Source organism: Corvus kubaryi, unplaced genomic scaffold (genome assembly GCF_017639235.1).
Source record: "Corvus kubaryi isolate FWS band 111438036 unplaced genomic scaffold, C.kubaryi_AGA036_p1.0 split1-37173, whole genome shotgun sequence".
Lineage (NCBI taxonomy): Eukaryota > Metazoa > Chordata > Aves > Passeriformes > Corvidae > Corvus > Corvus kubaryi.
The window spans coordinates 363,775-383,836 of NW_024582074.1; the positions used below are offsets into that span (position 1 = coordinate 363,775).

Consider the following 20,062-nt stretch of genomic DNA (forward strand, 5'->3'; position numbering starts at 1 on the left):
GCCCAAGGAGGGAGCTTTGCACCCCCCGAGGGGAACAGCGCGTTCTCCCCGCTCGCCGCCCGCTCCCCCAGAGCTCTAGCGGGGCTCTTTTGGTTGCCAGAGCAGCTCTCGGGATCTTTGTGCTCAGTAGTTTACCCCGGAGAGCTGACTACAGCTTCCAACGGCCACCGGGGCTTGCTTTCAATTTCAGATTGTTTGGGATGTTCTCGGGGAACATTTGTCCTAAAGGTACCCTCAGTGAACGTTGGGAGTTGTAGTCAGTTCAGCTCCCAGCACTATTCCTTCTCTTAGGGGCAGGACTGGTTGGGGTTTCAGTTTTGGTTTTGTTGATTTTCTATCCCCTTAGATCCTGGCACAGGAGGGAGGCTGAGGCAGAATACAGCAGAATAAACCTGTATATTGTCACATTTGCTAAGACCCATTTCCCTCAATTTCTGATTATACTTTTAAATCAATCAAGGCTTTAATAGTGATTGAACAAAAACATTTTAAAGGAAACTTGTACTTTTGATTCCTAGATTCTGCAGAAAGGAATTACGAGGTTTTTTACAGCTTTTCTCTTTGTATGCTGCTTTCCTGGGGCTTGCTTTCCTTCCTTCTATGGAAGGTTCACTTAGACCATGTTCATCTGTATGCAACAGCCCCAATGCATCAGTCCAAGGATGTTTTTGGCTGGGACAGTTGGTGACTGATGCAGTTTTCAAGCAGGGCTGGCTCCTGCCTCACGTCAAACCCAGTGCCCTGGAGAGCTGCTGATTACTCGTAACAGTTAGAACATGAATTGTGGGAATGCAAACTTCCCTTTGGCCATCTGCCACTGGGACTTGGCCTTTGTTGGGGATACACCCCAACAGCCCAGCTTGGGGGACCTGTTGATCCTTGGCCTTTTTCCTGGCAGCATCAGTTAACAGCAGTGATGCTTTTTGTAATGTGAGCACCTACTCTCCAAGGACCGAGCAGAGACTGGTCCCTCATGTTGCCAGCACCTGTCCCACCACAGTAACTATTGGCCCTTATGACCATTATGATTTCTTTTGCGCTGGTGACCCAGAGGTGACACTTCCTTTATCTCACAGCAATTCCCCCAGGCACTGATTTTTCTAGTCCTTTTGTCCTTGCAGTTCCACAGACACTTATATTGCTGGAAAGAGGGATTGACCATAAGGTGAGATGGTTTGGACAGTACTGGCCCTTTTAAAAGAACCCCTGTCCCGACAGGAGCTGTGATTACCCAGATTTGATCATCACTATTTAAACACAGGAGGGCGTTTAATATTTAAACTGATTGTGAGTACCTTCTGCTGGAAGTGCCTACTACAGCAAACCAAGCTTCCTGGTGTGATTAACAAAATCCATTGTGGCATTAATTTTCATCTCTAATGCTTCCTTCAGTGTATAAAACAAAAAGAGATTATACTTTTTGTATACTACAAAAAGAGATGGTTTTAATCTCCCAAACAAAGCCTGAGACAAACCCCATTTCTGCAGCTGTTAGGACAGGGATGAAGAAAAGCTATTGCTTGGATGGAGAGGAAAAAGGACATATAAATCAGTGAAATACATTGTAAATATGCCACCATCTTAGTCAGGCATATATACAAGCTTAATGCTCTTTTGGGGACTATTGACTGCAAAACATAACTGCGTTACCTGGAGTAACCCTGGATTAAAGCTTTCTTTATAGCACAACATGTTATTGACTTACAAAGAAATTCATTATCCTGTGAATTTAGTTATTGATTTGGCATTTTAGAAATATGTTACTACTTTTAAAACTACTTTGTATGCTACTTTATTAATATTTTATTTTGTATATATCATCACAGCCAAATACCTATGAAAAACTGTTAAGAATATAATAATGCAGTTTCTTTACAATGATATGGTGGCATTATCTATTAGGATCCTAAAATGTATTTCTGCTGAGAGCTGGGACAGTTGCTGCCCGTAAGCGGACAGACACCCAACTCCCATTTCTGCTCTTCTTCCCCTGCTTAAGCTTGGTTATGTCCTTTGGAGAACTTCAGCCCAGAAAATAGAAGAGCTAGTTATTGGAAACAAGTCAAATATGAGATTATTTTGGTTTGTTTTAACTGCACTACTGAAGCCTGATGTGAGACTTCACTCCTCATGTACTGAGGACTGCAACAGTGAGTAGTTCTTGTGGAGATTTAGATCAGGCATTTCAAGAGCTCATGCTCTTGCAACACAGAAGGTTCCTGTGTGTACAGAACAAATGATCTTTCAGCCTGGAAATCACTCCAGGGATGGCCCTTTCTGAAAATGCAAAAAGGCCAGACTGACTCAAGCACACAGAGAACTGAGAGCAAGTGACTGATGCCAGTGATGTCATTACAGAACACAGAAATGTCACCTTGCCCAGGACATATGAAGGCCTTCTTTGTGATATTAGCAAACAAGGGTTAAAATAAAGCATAGCTATAACAGAGTGGTGTTAAGAGTCTCTACAAGAGGGTGAATCATTTTTTCCTTGCTCAGATCAAAATCTTGCAGGTCTGTATAAAAAAGAAAGTAGCAAAAGGTTCTATCCTTATGGGGCAAAAGGATGGCACTGACCTTACCTCTAAGTAATTTTCCATTCTTTCTTTTCCCCCTCCCACAAGTACTGAATCCAGTAAATAAGCCGTGGGGAGGGTTGGAGAGCTTGACTCAAGAAGCCATCCAGGGCAACCAGCCAGTGCAAATTCACTCTGCTAAACAGGTTCCTCAAAGATCAAGATACTGAAACAGGCAACCCAGCTTAAGCTGTGGATACAGCAATGAGTATTGTCCTTCCCAGAGGGTCAAGGAGAGCTGAACTCTAAGATGTGCAGGCTCTTCAAGCCCAATGTCAAGTATATGGTTAAATCTGATGCTTTGAAATCTGTATTCTGCCTTGCAGGGATTTCACTGGTTGGTCTGTTCACAAAGGAAGTGTGGCAGAGGGTCTGGACCTTTGGTGGTTACACCAACAAATGCTGGAGCATGTAAGACTGTATGAGTTAGCAGGACAAAGCATTTTTCACACATCAAAAAAGCTGTAAATCCAATAAATGTCCAAGTGCTTCAATCAATACCTTTACCTCAGCTATGAGGGCAGCACTCAGATAACAGGCAGTGCAAGAGATCATCCTTTTTTGTTTAGAGTTAGGGGAGAAAAAGATGTATTGTGGCAAAGCCACAGCCAGACCTGTAAAAGTAGGTTATTGTCCTGTGCTTTTAGAGCCGACTGTGGTGAGAAAGGAATTCCCATCAACATCCTTAATCTTCCTGCCAGTGGGCTGACAGACTTCCAGGGGAGGCACCACAAGATAGCAGGTTTCTTTGGCCATTCTCTCTCTTTCTCTCTCTCTCCCTGCCCCACTCCCCACTTTGTGAATGATTAATTGCTTTATTTTTCTCACTGTTTTCCTGCACTTTATTTCTGACAAATGTTTTGCTTTTTCTGGTTGTTTGTGTACCTCTGTGCCGAGGTGTTTCAGCCACAGCCTCCCCTGCTGCAAGAGGTGCAGGCAGCCTCAGAGAGTTTGCAGTTACCCTAATGAATAATTAAAAGCCATATGCGTCTTGCTTGCAAAACAGGCCAGAACTGCAAAGCCAGAGATAAAACTCATGTGTGACCTTTTTTTCTCTGCTTCTGTAATGTCCAAAGCTATCTAGTATGTGCCTAGCTTTTCCCTGGTGCTGGGTAGAGGAAATACAGGATGGGAAGGTGTATTTGCAGAGCTTGGTGTACTAGTTCGAAAACAAACTAGTGGAAGGCACCAAGTCAGAGTAACAACTTAATAGGGACATAAAGGGGAAAAAAAATAAAGGCAGAAAATACTGGGTTAAACTGACAGAGTCAGGATACAACCTGACACCCTGTTAGTCAGGGCGGTGGTGACAGTCCAATAAAATGGTGGCTGCAGTCCTCCTGAAGTGATAGATGTGGTTCTGTCAAAGCAGTGATCCTGTAGAAAGGGCCTGATATTCCTCAGAAAGTCCAGTGGTAGCTATGCAGCTCCTGTCCTCTAGGAATCCAGTGGAAAGGTTGTCTCTGGTATTCAGAGTCTCAGATTATATTCATGATGGGATGCTTGGTTCCTCCCTCTAGGTGGAGCATCTCACAATGGGGTAATGAGTCATGAGGCCAAGTGTGATTAGGCTCATTAACAGAAGATAGTTCGGAGGGAGTTATCTGTGAGTCATGCGGCAGGACAATGATGGGCCATTAACAGCAAGATAGTCTGGGGAGAGGAGGCAAGGAAACACTGCCCCACCTGATTTCAACAGCTCATGAGGATGGTAATAGAATACACTGCAACCCAGGACACTTGGTAAGGGTGAAAAAACCAGAGATTTCTCGTTAAACAGAAGGAAAAGAAAGCTGTTATGAGTGTTAGCCAAGCGAGATGTAGTAAAATAAAAGACCATCCTGATTTTTATCAAGGCTCAATATCTCCACAGAGTTTCTGACAAGTTTGTTGTTTCCCAGGGTTATCAATATCATGTCAGGTAGAGCAGAAAGATCACTCATCCACCAAGGTGACTCATGACATTGAAGTCAGGGGAAACATCCGTGGACTGCTAAGGGGGTGAAGCATGGCCTGGATGACTCAAGAGTTCCCAAGGACAGAGCCAACACCATGCTGTGCTCACCCTGCCTGTGTGTAAGGAACAAGGGGTGCAAAGGGAAAAGAATAGGGGAAGAGTTTTGTAATTTGGCACATAGGAGTTAGAGATTTAACAATTTTGTACTATAGGTTTTCATCTCTGTGAGTTGTGAAGTTTGGAAGCATTCTCTAACAGACTCTCCAAAACAAAGCTGACAGTGCCAGGAACAAGCAGAACTACTCTGGATCTGGAGGAGTTGCATGGCCAATACTTCAGGCCAGCTTGATCTGTTTGGGGTACCACACCAGCAATTTGACTTCAGTTCACGCCTGGCCCTGACCTGACACATAAGCTGCTTTGCACTTGAGGCTCCTTCTTGACTTACCACGCTCCAGGGAGACTCTGGACACAGGATTCAAGCTGGGTCCTTCTTAGTAGGATGATCTTCCAACACTTAAGCCAAGAGGGCACTCATCCTCACATACCCTTGCGCCAGCTGCAGGGATTGCACTGTGTGCCTTCACCAGCAAGTAGCAGACTGCTGGAGCTGCTGGAGAAGCTGCAGAGAAACAAAAAATGTCTCACGGACACGGTGAGCATGACGGAGTGCAGAGCTGGGCTGGGGCTGTGCAGGGTGGGAACTGCACACTCATGTGAGAGGTGTTGAGTCTGAGCGCTTCTACACAAACCCAGCCGTGGGCTGGCTGCTTCTGCAGCCCATAGGAGGAGTAAAGATGTAATGGTTCCATGGGAAGATGTACATCTACATCTGGACTAGTGCTGTGTTTTTTAATGAAGTAGGTATTTTCAGCAGTGGGTGTGAGTTTCTCCCTCTTGAATCTTACCATATGACAATGTTTGCCAAGCCTTTGTGGAACAAAAACTCCTATTAAGAATTGAAAAGTAGCTCGTGCCTTCACTCATATGGAGGCACAAACAGAGAGCTGTTTTTGCTAGTATTTCTTTACAGCAAACCCTTAAGTCCTAAAATTATCGGTCATGGTGTGGGCCATGGAGTTCTGCAACCATTAATGACTGGACATTACTTTGTGCTTTGTTGTAGGGAAAAATATTTGTTCACTATTATCTTGCTCTGCTTCTTAGGGTTATGCAGTGATTTGTAATGACTCATTTTAGGAATGCTGGTCTTTGATCTGGTACTATTGGATTGTAATTGGCCATGTTGACAAAAAGCAATGTGGGGTTTAATGCAGCCTCTTTCACTAACTGTTGTGGTCAATTATTTCATGATAATGGCAACTCTGCCAGGTATTTTTACTTCACTGAGCAATTATGTTGTTATGGAAACTGGTATTCTATAAATTACCTGAAGAGAGACCTGATTCACTTTTTGGGAACAAGGAATTTTAAAGTAAAAAGTACAGGATAACAGGGTTTTTTATTAGCTGTATATTTATTTGTGTAATTACTAATCCTTAGGGCTGTTAACTCCTTGATGCAAATACCAGCACCTTTGTGTCCATACAGGATCTGCTCCCTTGTCACATCATTAGGAGCCAGACAATCCTGTCCAGGGGGAGACATCCTGGGTATATGCAGCAGAGAAGCTTTCAGAAGGAGTTTTTGCAGCACCCATTACCTATGAGAGTAATCCCCTTCCATGCCCTGAGCTGTTTCCTCAGCACTTTCCAAGACCACAAACTACGATAAACACGTGGGTGGAAAACCACTGAACAGAAGTAATTAAGTTGCTCCTGGTGAGCTAAAGCTCATTCTACATGGATGAGGGACCCTGCATCAGCTTGAGGTAGTGAGGAAAGGGCAGTCAATAACTAACTCATGTAAGCACAAGTTAACTATTGGGAGACAGCAAATGTTAGTTCAGACAGATGTTAATTTCAAAACCTAAGAAGCCAAATTCACCCTAATCTTGTCAAGATAGAGGGGACAAGGATTATCTCAGAGACTGCTGAATCATTCCTCAAAGGACTACACATGCCCAGGGAGAAAGGTGAAAAGGGCACTGTGAGGAAGACTTCCGGTCTTCATCAAAAAGACCCCCGAGGAAGAAGAGGAGCGTGCGCATGCATGACCCATATGTTAATGATATTAATGACTTCCGAGAAATAATTTGTAATACCACACTTATCCCGAGGAATGTGATGAATATTCATAATTTAACCCTTAATACTGTGTTGTAGAGAGCACCGGTGTGTGTGTTTGGAGGAGCGATCCCCACACACCCAGTGCACCGAATAAAGCAAATACCCACTTCTCTGACTCTGTCTCTGAGGTGTCTCCTGGCCCGGTTTCAGCGCAATTCAGTAGTCAGTGCTATTCCCCAGCATCTTTCTCCTTTTTCATGCTTTCAAACTGTGATTTCTTCTATTTCTTTTTAACAGTTGAGTTAGTAAAAAAGAACATTGTCACCTTTTACATGTTCAGCTCACAGGACATGGGCACACTGTCTCCCTGGGCCCCAGGAGTGCTCTACACTGTCAGGAGCAATAACCTCTCCTCCTCTTGGCTCTGGAGGCACCTGGAAACCTGTCTTTGCTGTGTCAGCCTGGCCATGGGGAGACCTGCAAGTACTAGGGAATGAGTTTCCAGATGATAATATGTTTCCCCGAGTAGTGGGTTTAATTTGGGAGGCAGTAATCAACCTTGCTATAAAAATAGCCAAATCTTAATCGCTCCAGAAAAATGAAAATCCTGTGTCTTCTCATTCTAGTTGCTGGTTCCTAAATCCCCTTCAGTTTGTCAGCACCCTTTCGTTTCACAGAATGTCAGGTTTCCAGACTGGTGTATCATCTCCCTGGGGTCTGCTGCCCACATAGCAGGTATTCAAATGCAAAATAGCAGACTTTGTAAGAGTGCAGGACAGCTTCAGCTGGCAGGAAAAGATTTGGGTTTCTTACAAATGTGGTTACATATTACTGTATGAGAACAATTCACAATGAAATGAAACTTGCTATGAGTGATTTCTGTTTTAAGCTCATATTATGTATAGGGGTTTTCAAGAGAAAAAGAATTGCCAAGTAATAGCTAAGACATACTGTTGAATTATGGGTATTGCTTTCTGTTGTTTAATTACCTGCAGACTGCACTCCCCTGCTGGAAAGGCAAAAGCAGAACAGTTTTCATCTGGCAAAAGTATTTCCATAGGATTAAAAAGTAAATTATTTTCTACCATTTATACTGCTCAGAAAACCAATGTATCTTTTTTCCCTCATTTTGGGACTTGAATCACAAACAAAAGCAGGACATTGAAAGCTTTTTTATTTTCTTGTTTTACTGCAAGCATAAGAACTTCTCTGAACAGCACTGTGCAAAGATCCCTGGATGTTGCACATACCATCTGCTTTTGGAGAGGAAGCAAAACCCAACCTTTCCCTAAACTACACACCACCCCTCCTTGTACTGTCTGCTTTCCAAGGAGTCCAAACCTCTTCACAGAAACTATAATGAAGCAACCCTTGGGGTGACATTGTCCTCTAATCCCTGCTCCCCTTTCACAGAGGGATGAGGAGAAGCCAAGGCAGTAACTTGCCAACAGTCCCCAATGCCAAAGCATGCAAATCTCATAATGAAGTTGTGACCTACAGTCTTAACCCTTAGATCACAGTTTCTCTTCAAGAGTCAAGTCACAAAAGGAAAACAAAAGAGTTCCTGTCAATATATCTTTACAACAACTACACTGCTTTGGTTTTTGAGTCAGACTCCTGAGGATCAAGGAAGGAGCTGCTGTAACACAGCTGAAGTCACAGATGTATAATAGTGATGCTACAAAAGAGCTGAAGAGAACAATTGCAAGAGAGAAGGTTGAAGCTCCAGAGGGCTTGAGATCAAAACATAAGGCACATGGAAAACATGAAAGAGATTGGTCTTAGATACTGGAAAGGACCAATGGAGAGAATGAATCCATATTACACTAATTTTACTGGTCAGATTTTAAATTGTCAGATAAATTGTGCTTGTAATTTTAAAAAGTATTTATTTATTCCTGCTTGGAGGACCTAGTTGACATCAGTTATAAATGTGTTAGGACAGAAAAATCAAAGTGTTTAACTGCTGCAAGGCACTCTCATCATATCATAATGCCTTTTGAAGCGGAAATTCAATGATTGATCAGAGGAGATCTAATTAACTGACTACATTATATGAAAAAAACAACCATGGAGAAAGCTGTGATACTCTGGGTATCACATTCATCAGAATCTTTGCTCTGCTGCATGGATGTGGGTGTTCTAAGGAAAAGCCAAACCTTCATTCAATAGATCACCTAAAAATAAACCTTAAGATTAAAAGTTTCCTTTCTCTTTCTATCCTGCCTTTCCCATATTATTGCTTTGCATACTTCTAGACATTTTAGGAAATGCATAGACCATATTTGTCAATAAAATATTCAGCATTAAGCTGACTGCTTAAATCTAATATTCACCCACACATGATCTATATGGGGGTGAAATTTAGATATGAACATTACCTTAATAAAGTGCCTTCTATTCTTGCTTCCCATTTTTGCATTTTGCTGTACAGCATTCCATGCCTGCAGGGACTGGGTGAGCCCAGTTGCATCGGGAATGACATTTATGAACATTTAGTGCAGCCTTGGTGTGAGTTCACAGCCAACTTCTCCCATGGGGTGAGTGAAGGCAGCGATGTGACAAAAAGGGAGCCAAATACGGTTCACTGGGATCAGTGAATATGTTGACATGCTGTTGTAGTGTCCTGGGTTGCAGTGTATTCTATTACCATCCTCATGAGCTGTTGAAATCAGGTGGGGCAGTGTTTCCTTGCCTCCTCTCCCCAGACTATCTTGCTGTTAATGGCCCATCATTGTCCTGCCGCATGACTCACAGATAACTCCCTCCGAACTATCTTCTGTTAATGAGCCTAATCACACTTGGCCTCATGACTCATTACCCCATTGTGAGATGCTCCACCCAGAGGGAGGAACCAAGCATCCCATCATGAATATAATCTGAGACTCTGAACACCAGAGGCAACCCTTTCTACTGGATTCCCAGAAGACAGGAGCTGCATAGCCACCACTGGACCTTCTGAGGAAGAGCAGACTCTTTTTCTACAGGCTCACCGCTTCAGAAGACTGCAGCCACCATTCTACCAGACTGCTACCACCACCCTGCCTAACAGGGACTCAGGTTGTATCTTGCCTATGTCAGTTTGAACCAGTGTTTTCTTTTAGGGTTTTTTTTTTCATTTTCTTTAATTTCCATTAAGTTGTTATTCTGACTTGGTCCCTCCCACTGGTTTGTTTACAAACTAGTACATGTAGAAAGAATATAAAGATGGGATGCATATTTTGCTTACTCAATGGCTTTTCATTCTGGATGTAGAGACTGATAAAACTCCATAGCAATCTAGGCTCTGGGTTTGGCTGAATGCCCTTTGGTGTGTGATTCTTCTCTCTCTTAGAAAACAGGTTATTTCATAAAGCTTCCACACCTTTGCCTGCCTAGAATGACATGAAATCAGCCTTGTTGAGCAGGAAGGGAAAAGTCATCAGAAACCATATTTTGTACCTGATTTCAGTGCTGTGGGTTAGCTTGCCACTTATTTGGGTATCTGGTTTCTTTCAGCAACACTTTGCTATTAAAAGTATATCTTAGCTTAAATAAACATGTTTTTGCCTATTTTAGTTATGCTCTTTTAGGTCAGTGTCAGATGTAGCCTTATGTAAAGAATTTAATTAATTTTTATTTTCCCTCACTGTTTTCATATAAAGGCATCATATAGACAGATGAATATTGCTTCCCCAAATTTACATTTAAATGAAGAAATTTCAGTGAAGGCCAAAAACTAGGGAAGCAACTACCTTCCAAACATTCCATTATTGAATATCCTCGCGAAAGAGCCTGTATGGCTTCCCATTCCACAGTCTGGCTCATAATCCTTACTACTCCCTGGGTCAGTTTTGTGCTATATATATAAATATATATATAAAATACATGCTGGGTCAGTTTTACTCCAGTTATTTAACTCCAAAGAAGTAACCTATCTACAACTAGCTGAAATACTTATGGGTCTGCCCTTCAAGTTGTTGAGTTTGTTGAGTGTTTCAGAACTTACTCAGTGGGAAAGAGGAGATGCTTGCATATAACATGGTATGTCTGCAGAGCTCAGGAAATATTGTCTCAATTTTCAGAGCACACCAACATCCCTGTTGAGTGCAGAAGCCTCCTGGGAACTTGCTGTGGGCATGAAAGGTAAGAGCTTACTGTGATTTTTAGTGTGTCTGCACGTGCATCCCCCTTGGTTGCTTCCCTTTCTCTCCTGCTGACTTACCAGCTCAATAAGGTGTAGCATAAATAACCCGAAGCGCCATAGCCACCAGGTATTGGAAAATCATTCAGCAGCACAGCCTAAGAGCCATCCCCAGCTGATGGGGGAAAGGCCTGTGGGTGAGGGAGGTGATTTATGGGAATCATCTCTCAACTGCTATAGAATTAGCACCTAGAGTTGGAAAAAGAATCTGGAATAAAGGATTCTACCTCACTCTGCACTTCAAATGTTTTGTTTTAAAAGCTGGAGTTGCATTCATAGAAATTAAAATGGGGTTCCCCTGTGCCAGCCTTTTGTGTCTAGTATTCTAACATGCTTCTGTTGAACTTTGTCTGGCTTTCTGCTACCTTAATTGTATCTATTAGTTGTTAGTCTGTTGAACCCTTCATTTATCTCAGTTCTTTGAAGAATAAGAGCAGTTTGAGTAGTTGGAGAATGCTGCCTAGGCCAGTGATTGTGTTTATAAAACAGAAACATATTCCTCTTTACTTACAGTCATTATGAATGGAAAATGCATCTATTGTTTGTGTTGCTCTGAAATTATGTATTGCTCTTTCAGACACCTGAGGACCGATTATCACCTCCTGAATTTTTGTGTTTGTCTGTGAGAGAAAATGTCCTTTATTGTCCTATCTCAGAAACACCATCTCATCAATTGGGAACCCATTTAGAATTCTTTTAATTTGGCAGATCATTAGAATATATATGGCACTTCCAGGGAAAATTAAACCATGTGGAAGCAATAAAAGACTGGCAGTTACGTCTGATCAACAGTAATAGTCCAACATCTTTGGAGAAAATAATGTATTTTAATTCAGAAGCCTATCAACATTTAACAAAGCTGAATTTTGTGTTTTTAGCCCATTACAAAAATACCGGTATTTGGAAATTGGTTTTGTATTGCTTTGTGTGTGTTCTGTTGTTGTTTTGGTTTTTGTTTTTTTTTTGTTTTGTGGTTTTTTGGTGAGGATAAGGGGGAAGGGTGAAAAGACAGCTGCAAGGACTTGCAGCACATTCTGATTCTTTATTTTGACCTGATTTAACAAGCTTCCTCTGTTGAAATATCATCGTCTATGTCGGGAATTATGTCAGGAAGCACAATATGTGCAGTGTGGGTGAGTGAGCTTGCAAAAATTGTCTATGAAGATCAATTATAGGAATTTTTGAATTACACATTAGATAAGAAGCAGATGACTTCTTTTCCCTTGCAACTGTGCTGATAACTATTTTTGTCTAAATTAAAATACAGCCATAGAGGCAGTGAAAATCTGTCACTGAGCATCACAAGCTGCCCAGGCTTATTGATAATTTTCTTCTTTACGACTGAGGTTCTGCAGAGCCGTGGTTTTGGCACAGAGCACTGTGCAGATGAAGCCAGAGAGCAGCAATCCACTAACAACCTACGATTTATATGCAGCTTGGGCAGAAATGGCCCTTTACAAATGAGTTGGTACGAATGAAAAGAAAAATGCTCTTAGCCGTGGCCATTTTCTGATGTGTTGGTATAGCTGAATGATGCAGTGGGGGCTGTGTATTCTTCTGTCATACCACAGCTGGGCAGACAGTGACAGGGGGAGACAGCCTTGTTCCTGCACCTTCATTGTTTATAAATACCTTGTATCAGCCTGTTCATTGGATATTTCTGAATGTGGAATAGCAGTTTTTGCCCCAAGAGGCTACATATAAGGGGGGAAGACTTTTGCAGACTCTACGCTGCTGTTGAACATGACTGCCAGCACTGCCTGGCTGTGCCTCTGGCTCAGATTGTAACTGAATTCCAGAAAACCAGTAGGATTTAAAGAACCCTTTTCAAGAGAGAAGTAGCAGTTCTTATTCACGGGAACTAGATGATACATCATCTTTTGAGCCTGGGATATTGAAAGGCATCAGAATGAAAGTCACAGGAACATAGAGAGGACAAAGATGCAACTAACTATGCAGCCTGTGTACAAATCTCTTTTATTCCAGCATCTTTTAGCATCCAGTATTCTAAATAATCTTTATTTCGTAGTATCTGTTCATGGTGGAATAGGTTGATGCAGAACCCAGCCTCCTCCATTGCTTTAAACATTGTCTTCTGGAGGATTTTAAGTGGTAGCTGGTGTTCTGCTTTAGAAAGGTTGTTAACAAATAACAATTACTTGAGATATATTTTTGGTTTTAGTTATCGTTGTTTTTTGTCATTTGAGGTTGGCTATTAAGCTTTTTTGGATAACTCTTTGATATGAAAAGCTGACTACTTTCTGCTTCAAGCTTAAAAGGTTTAAGATGTAATGTGTGGGGTGCGCCAACAAGTCTGCACCTCTCCCCTCATTTCCAAGGATCTATTAATTGTTCTCATCCACTGGCACAATTAATTAATGCTGCATCTTATCCATTTCACATTTCAGAGAAGCAATACACAAGATCCATTGCTCTGAGGAAAACTGGAGAGCTAAGTGGTGGGAAGAGCAGAAAGTAGAAAATATTCTACCTTAGTACTGAGGTAATTAATTCAATTATAGAGGAATTTGAAATAGTAGCATAAACCCACCTTTTATTTAAAAGTTATTTTTAAACAAAAGTTGACCTGCAATACTTTAAAAACATGGGGGGAGAAAAAAGGTAGCCTAGAGCTATTTTTTATTCAGGTAATGTTTATTCCACAGAAACTCTTTCACATGGAGTTTCCATTCCTCTTTCAAGACTTGTATTTTTGTATCCAGCCTTTGGCTAAAAATGGTTAAATGCAATTCCTTGGCAGACCATGAACATTGCACCATTGCAACAATTTCCCACATTCATAACTTATTTTTGAGGAAGAATATACTGGGTTTGGAGCCTTTCCTTTCCAGATAGTAAAGGAAATTTATAAGTGTGAGAAAACAATGTGAGCCAGGCCAATCACCATGAGAAATGGTGACGAGCACTCCAAAAAGAGCAATTTGACCATGCAGTGACCTCCAAAGCAGCCAGAAATTGTCATTCACTTCCTTTATGAACCTTAAATTACTTCAGTGTTTGTCGGTGTTTTTAATCATTTATTCATCACAATTCTTAACATGGAAAAGCTGTTTAAAAATGAGAATCCCACAATAGTCACTGTAAAATATTTCTTGGCCTCCAAGCAAACAGTATAGAACTAATTCTAGAAGAATTAAATAAAGTAACATGTAGGCTGTCATTGCTGAGTTCTTCAGGACAGGAATGAACACACCCACTCAGAGCAAGAACATCCAAAATCCGTAAAGTACAAAAATCGTGATTCCAGATTGAAAAATAGGCAGGCAATCAAATCTAAATTTCTTTTAGTCTTACCTGGAAGAGTCCTTTGACATTAAAACTGTCATTGCCTCATCTGATGCTTTTATTTATACTCTGCACAAAGTGCTACTATTGTTCTTTTTTACCCTATACCCACTGCCCACTATGCTATAGAGCTGCAGAGCACAGATTATTGGATACTGGCATTTTTGGAATAAATCTTCAAAGGAAAAAGACAGACTTTCTTTCAAGTTCAATTACACAAAGAATCCAAGTCTACCTCTGTATCTTAAATCATCAGAGTTAATAAGGAGTGGGTTTGTTTGTCTTTTAAATGCTGACATAATTTTAACAGACATACTTTGTTTAATCTATTTTCATACTAAATTTTGATACTTCAGTCCGGTGGGATTTGTTTTTCTAATAAAATATCTGGGCACTGATGCCCAATCCCACAAACAAGCAAATTATTGCTGTATTTAAGGAAAGGGTGTATTTTCTGTGGATTTGTTAATTTAAGGCAAAGAGTCCTGCTGTGAACATCTAGAATTCATTCACCCTAGGACCAACATATGATTAAATTTTAATAATAAGTTTTAATTGTGCTCTCAAAGGAATTCTGTATCTTCACCATAAAGGTGTTTCTGTTCTTTTTTTCTTTTGGAATCTAAGTAAAATATAATTGGATATGGCCATTTTTTACATGATTATTCTATCTAAATTCCAAAGTAATTGAGTGTTACGGTAGATGCAGTTTCCATCTGATAAGTGGCACCTGTCCTGTTCTAGGTTTTATCTTGTAAACCAGAGTTGCTTTCCCTTCCCCATCAATGAAAACATGCAAGTGGTTCTTTAGGACATTTAAAACAAAACATTTTTTATAATGGCTCAGCTACTTCATCAGTTTTGCTTTAATTAAGCTCTTGTCACCTGTTGCTCTGCAACATGTAATTCCCATTAAGTCATGCAAAATTTAGTTTTCAGCTGCTCCAGGAGATGTTAATGTGAGCACATCAATATTCATGTGTCTTGACAGATCGTGAGGTTTAATAAATTGCTTTCTATAAAATAATTTTTGTGGAATCAGGAGTGTTCCTGTGATAGCACAAAGGAAGCCTGAAGCTGAGATATATGAAACATCATTTGCTTTTCACTGCATCTACAAGTTAATAAATTATTTCTCTGGAAAGTAATGAGGGATTTGTTTTAGGCAAATATAAAAAAAATGAAGAAGACAATTAGGATTAAAAAAGGCGCTTCACTTTCATGTGGTTAAATGCTCAGTTTGCTCATAAAGAAGGATTCTTAGTGACCCAATTCTTACTATTTCATTTTGATCACCAGAAGTTTATCATGATTATGTTTTGGCTTACAGGGAAATTCAACATTTGAATTCAACAGTTTGTTAGGAGAGTGTGGTCAGAACTGAGCAGTGTGTGCTGGAATGAGGAATCCTCAGAACTGGGATTTGGTCTGAAGAGCAGCATCACATATGTCTGTTTGCATTTTTATGAATAAATCAAAAGATAGATGACAACTACGTACCTAATAAGAGGGCCATGTGTTTTTAAAAGTATTTTAATGGATTTTACTTCTGTAAATATAAAGAAAATAGAAGCAATGTATAAAAAACCCCCAGTGAACTTGTATAATACAATTATTAGCATATTGCTAATACAAACAAAAAAGGCCTTTAATATTTCAATCAAAATAACCTTGAAGAATATTATCTCTGCGCCTACCTTCTAGTGAAAGTCTGTGGAAGAAACACCAAACAGCCTTTCAGGTCTTTTAAAGTTTCATTTCCTTTTTGCTTATCCCAGGAGGATGACAGCATAGTAGTCTTTTTCCAAAAATTCTCAGGAGGAAATTAAAAATACTGCAGAAGGAAAGACAATGTAATTGTTTTCCTGGCGATTATTTGTCTTTGCCTTCATCTCTTCGATAAGGAATTTACTTCCCTCTTCCATAACTCTTCTTCCCAAATAGGTATTGTGCAAATATTCCTGTCCCCTGTAGTATGTATGACTATTATGTCGGGTTGGATACTTTGTGATAGTTTGGGGAAAGAAAGTAAAACAAAATGTGTCAGGGATCTAGGGATTATTTAGGTCCCATTAAGCAAAGGTGAGAGCTACAATGGTTTATGACAGTATCAGCCAAGTTAAATCCTTTATTTTGAAACACAAAGTGGTAACCCAGGTGTGATCAGGGTTAGGGCTGAAGAAAGAACTTGGTTTATTACAAGATCTTTTAAATACTGGTGAGTTAGAGGAAGGGATAGAGCTGATAAAGCTAATTTTTTGTTTTCATATAGAATTATAGATTATAGATTAGCATATAGATTAGCTATGGTAAAGGCCTTGCTGAAGAGCATGATTTATCTCTGGGGCCAACATCCCCTGGAAGCCTTGCCTGCAGACCCATCTGCATGAGCAGCATTACAATTTGGAAAGAACAGAGCTGGAGAGATTTGCAAGGTAGGACAAAAAAAATAGGCTTTTGGTCATACTTAGCTCTTAGCACTGTGATAGCACAAGCCTGGTTTATTGCTTTCTAACCATATATAAATTCATTAGCACCTTGGGAGCAGCCACAAGTGTCTCACTGCTCCACAGATGAAGATATTTCCAAGTAATGCTGCTGTAAATACAGAAGTTCACAGCCTGATGGTGTTGGGGGGGACTTGGGAGCTCTCTGCCCATTAAAATATGGTGAAGTTAGTTAGGATGAGGATCTGAACACCAGGTTCTTGGCAAAAAGCCAGTGTACCTGCCTGCCTGCTTGTTTACTTTTACATTTATGTGGTATCTTAGACCTCAGGCAAGCCTGAAGGATGCTACAGTGACAAACAATGGGAACATAGTCACCTTGGAGCACAATGCAACAGCAAGAGGGGAGAGAATTTGGGCTGAGGAAATAAACGGAAACCCCTACTCTTATAATAAAATAATGTCAAACAGATGGTAACCAATTCAATGCATGCTGAGATGTCAAAACATGTTGAGCACCATATTGGGACCTGCTTAGGGAAAATAACAGAGCTATTTATGCTGTTACACTTTTGGACAACCTATTAATTTAATAGTAGGAATAAGCCTTTACTTTGTATGGTTGCAGGTCTGCTGCTGCTCATTCTACTTAAGTGAGGTTATAACCAGGAGCAGCTGTCAAGTTCAAGGAGTGATACATAACTTGGCTGTTACAAAGGACTGGTGCACTATGATTTCCCTTGATAAAAATATCAAAGGTAGGAAGGAATCATCACTTTCACTCTGAAGACTTCACCAATTTAAAGAAAAACAAAATATGTGTTCTTCTGAACAGGTATGTATTTCTCTTTTTACCTGAGACATCAGAAATGGGTACTGAGGTGTTATCACTGAAACTAGTTTTTCTCTCTCTTCTTCTCCCCTCATCTGCCACTTCAGTTTTTTTCTTACCATTTGATAACAATTCTGGTGCAGCTGCATTTTTATGCTACTATTTCATTTTGCTGGTAGACATTCCTATTTACATGAGTCTGTTACAGAGGATCAAAGAAGAAAAAAAAAAACCAGTAAGTGACCTTGTATCACATGGCTGCTTCTAGCAAAATATGTATTTAAGGGCCTTCTTAAAGGGAACTAATCTAATTTGAGCCTTCATCTAAATTATGAGGAAAACTGTATCTGTCCCAAAGGCTTTTAAGAGCCAGCTTCTTTGCTTGCAAACACTCAAAAAATATATTTATTTGGAAAAATTAAATTATAAACCTGTAAATCAGTAAACTGATGCTATTGTTGAACCTGTTGGGCAGCTGAGAGAGGCTCATGATCCAGCCAAGCAGCTAATTTGGCTGGTTAAATTTGGGATATTGTGTGGGAGACCCAGAGCCAGTGTTCACATTCTGAAAGGAAAGGGGAGCCTTAATGTACATCAGATAAAACCCTTAATGACCCATTTCCTCTCCCAATGTGTGGATCAGCTGTTCCACACCATCCTGCAGAGAAGATGGAAGGAGAATCAGTCACACCTTTGTGATTTGAACACAATACAGAACTGAGCTGTCAGAAGGAGAACCCAGCTCTTCTGCTTCCCCCATTTTCTAAATCCAAACTGATGTACAGATATGGTGATATCCCAATGGAATTAGAAAGAGTGTGGATATTTAACAGTAATTCTGGCAGTTAAAACAGAGGGGGTTAATGACATTTGCTGAGGAGATAGGCTGGAGAAAGGGAAAGGCAGAGGAGCCTGAAGTTCTCTTAGTTGGATGGCAGACAATGAGACTTGTTCAAAATCTAGGGTAGAATACCTTTAGACATGGTAGGGTTCGAATATCAGGGAAGGATGTGGTATTTTACTAAAATGCTACCACACTACCATGACAATTAACCAGCTCATGCACAGGAAGCTCTTTACTGCTTTTCTGTTTAAGAGCTGATCTCTCCTGGGCAATGCAGATGTGGATGAGACACGAGCAATGACAGTGTCCTGAGTGGAGTCCAAAAACCAAACTGGCAGTGCAGGTAGTGGACAATTAGATTTTAAAAACACTTTCTGGCTTTGTAACTTGAAATGAACCCAGCTATGTAAGTTTGAGACAAGAAATACACCACAACTATGTCAGTGTTCCAGGGGTGGACTCAGGGAGGTGGAAGTACAAATCTCTAAAATCATTTCTATAAAGTCAAATGTAATAAATCCATCAGTCCATTATGTGATCAGCTAGATGCCAAGCCAGTATTAGCATCATTAAAATGAATGTTGGAGAGCAAAATATCTTATTTTTTGTCAATCAGCAACATGATTATTTTTAAGAACCACATCACCGAGGTTTCTGTTACCAGATTAAATCTTGCCCAGACACTGTGTAAAAAGGGGCTATGTTTTGTGCACCTGTCTGCAGGTCACATCAGTGCTCCGTGCCGATGTTCTCCCCGGACATCTCCTCATGAATCCATCGGATCCATCCTTACACAAGATCATCCTGTATCCCACGGAGCCTTCTGATCGATGCATCACGGACAGAGGGGGTGCCGAGCTGGGAGCTTTTCACTAGTGCTTCACTTGAAAGTTAATAACCTGTATCTGAATAAAACGGCCATACAAAAAAGGTCATAAAGGTCAGGCAAGCATTTTACAGAAGGAAATTTAATGCTTCTGAAAACCTTTCCATTTCCCCTCTGGCTGCTTTACCTGCCAGGAGCTGCTGCCAGCTATGACGTCTAGGGTAGGGTTGAGCCAGCTCCACTCAAAACTACTGAGAATGAGTCATTTTTGCCTTTTAAGATTTGGCAAGGAAAACAAACAAACAAGCGAACAAAAAAAAAAGGAGGTGAAATACAGGACAAGGGGGAGCAAACCCGTGAGGGCAGAGCAGCACTAGCTGCTTGGTGTGCAGCAGTGTCCGAAGGCCCTCCTCTGCTCCCTCCGGATGCGGAGCTGGGGAAGCCCCACAGCCCTGGGGTCCCCTCACGGTCCCCTCAGAACCCGCCGCCACTCCCACCCTCACGGGGCCGCCGCCACTCCCGGACAGGGCTTCCGGCCCCGCAGGCCTGCGATTGGTCCGCGCCGCGGTACTGGAAGCGACGCCAGGACTCCCACGCCCACCGCGCCGTTCAAACGCAGGCGGCGGTAAGAGCGGGGCGCGCGGGGATCTGAAGAGGCCGCGGGAACGGAACCTGGAGTGGGGCGGCTCTGAGGGAGGCTCGGGGCCACGGGAAGGGGGCTTGGGACGGAGCGGCTCTGAGGGGGGCTCGTGTCCTCCCGCTGCAAGCTCCGGAATTTGGGGGGCTCCGCGCCTTCCCAGCGAGGTTGTGGGGTCGCCGCCCCTGGAGGTGTTTAAAGAAAGACTGGCCGAGGCGCTGAGTGCCGCGGGGAAGCTGACACGGTACGGTTCGCTCACAGGTTGGACTCGATGGTCTCGGAGGTCTTCTTCAACGTAATTGCTTCTATGCTTCTCCCCAGTTTA

At 41.5% G+C, this 20,062-nt stretch overlaps 2 long non-coding RNA genes across 2 annotated transcripts in view; one reads left to right on the forward strand and one right to left on the reverse strand.

Annotated features, from left to right (window-relative positions):
• The window catches only part of LOC121676882, a 20,433-nt gene extending 1,027 nt beyond the window's left edge, over positions 1–19,406 (forward strand). Inside the window, exons 2-3 of the long non-coding RNA XR_006020644.1 lie at positions 10,727–10,787; positions 17,227–19,406. This is a non-coding gene — a long non-coding RNA (uncharacterized LOC121676882). The remainder of the gene's footprint in view (positions 1–10,726; positions 10,788–17,226) is intronic.
• Positions 12,806–19,378, reverse strand: LOC121676881. The gene is made up of 2 exons (XR_006020642.1): positions 19,288–19,378; positions 12,806–19,179 (listed from the first exon to the last, which is right to left on the reverse strand). It is a non-coding gene; the product is annotated as an uncharacterized LOC121676881 (long non-coding RNA).
• Positions 19,407–20,062: the final 656 nt, after the last annotated feature.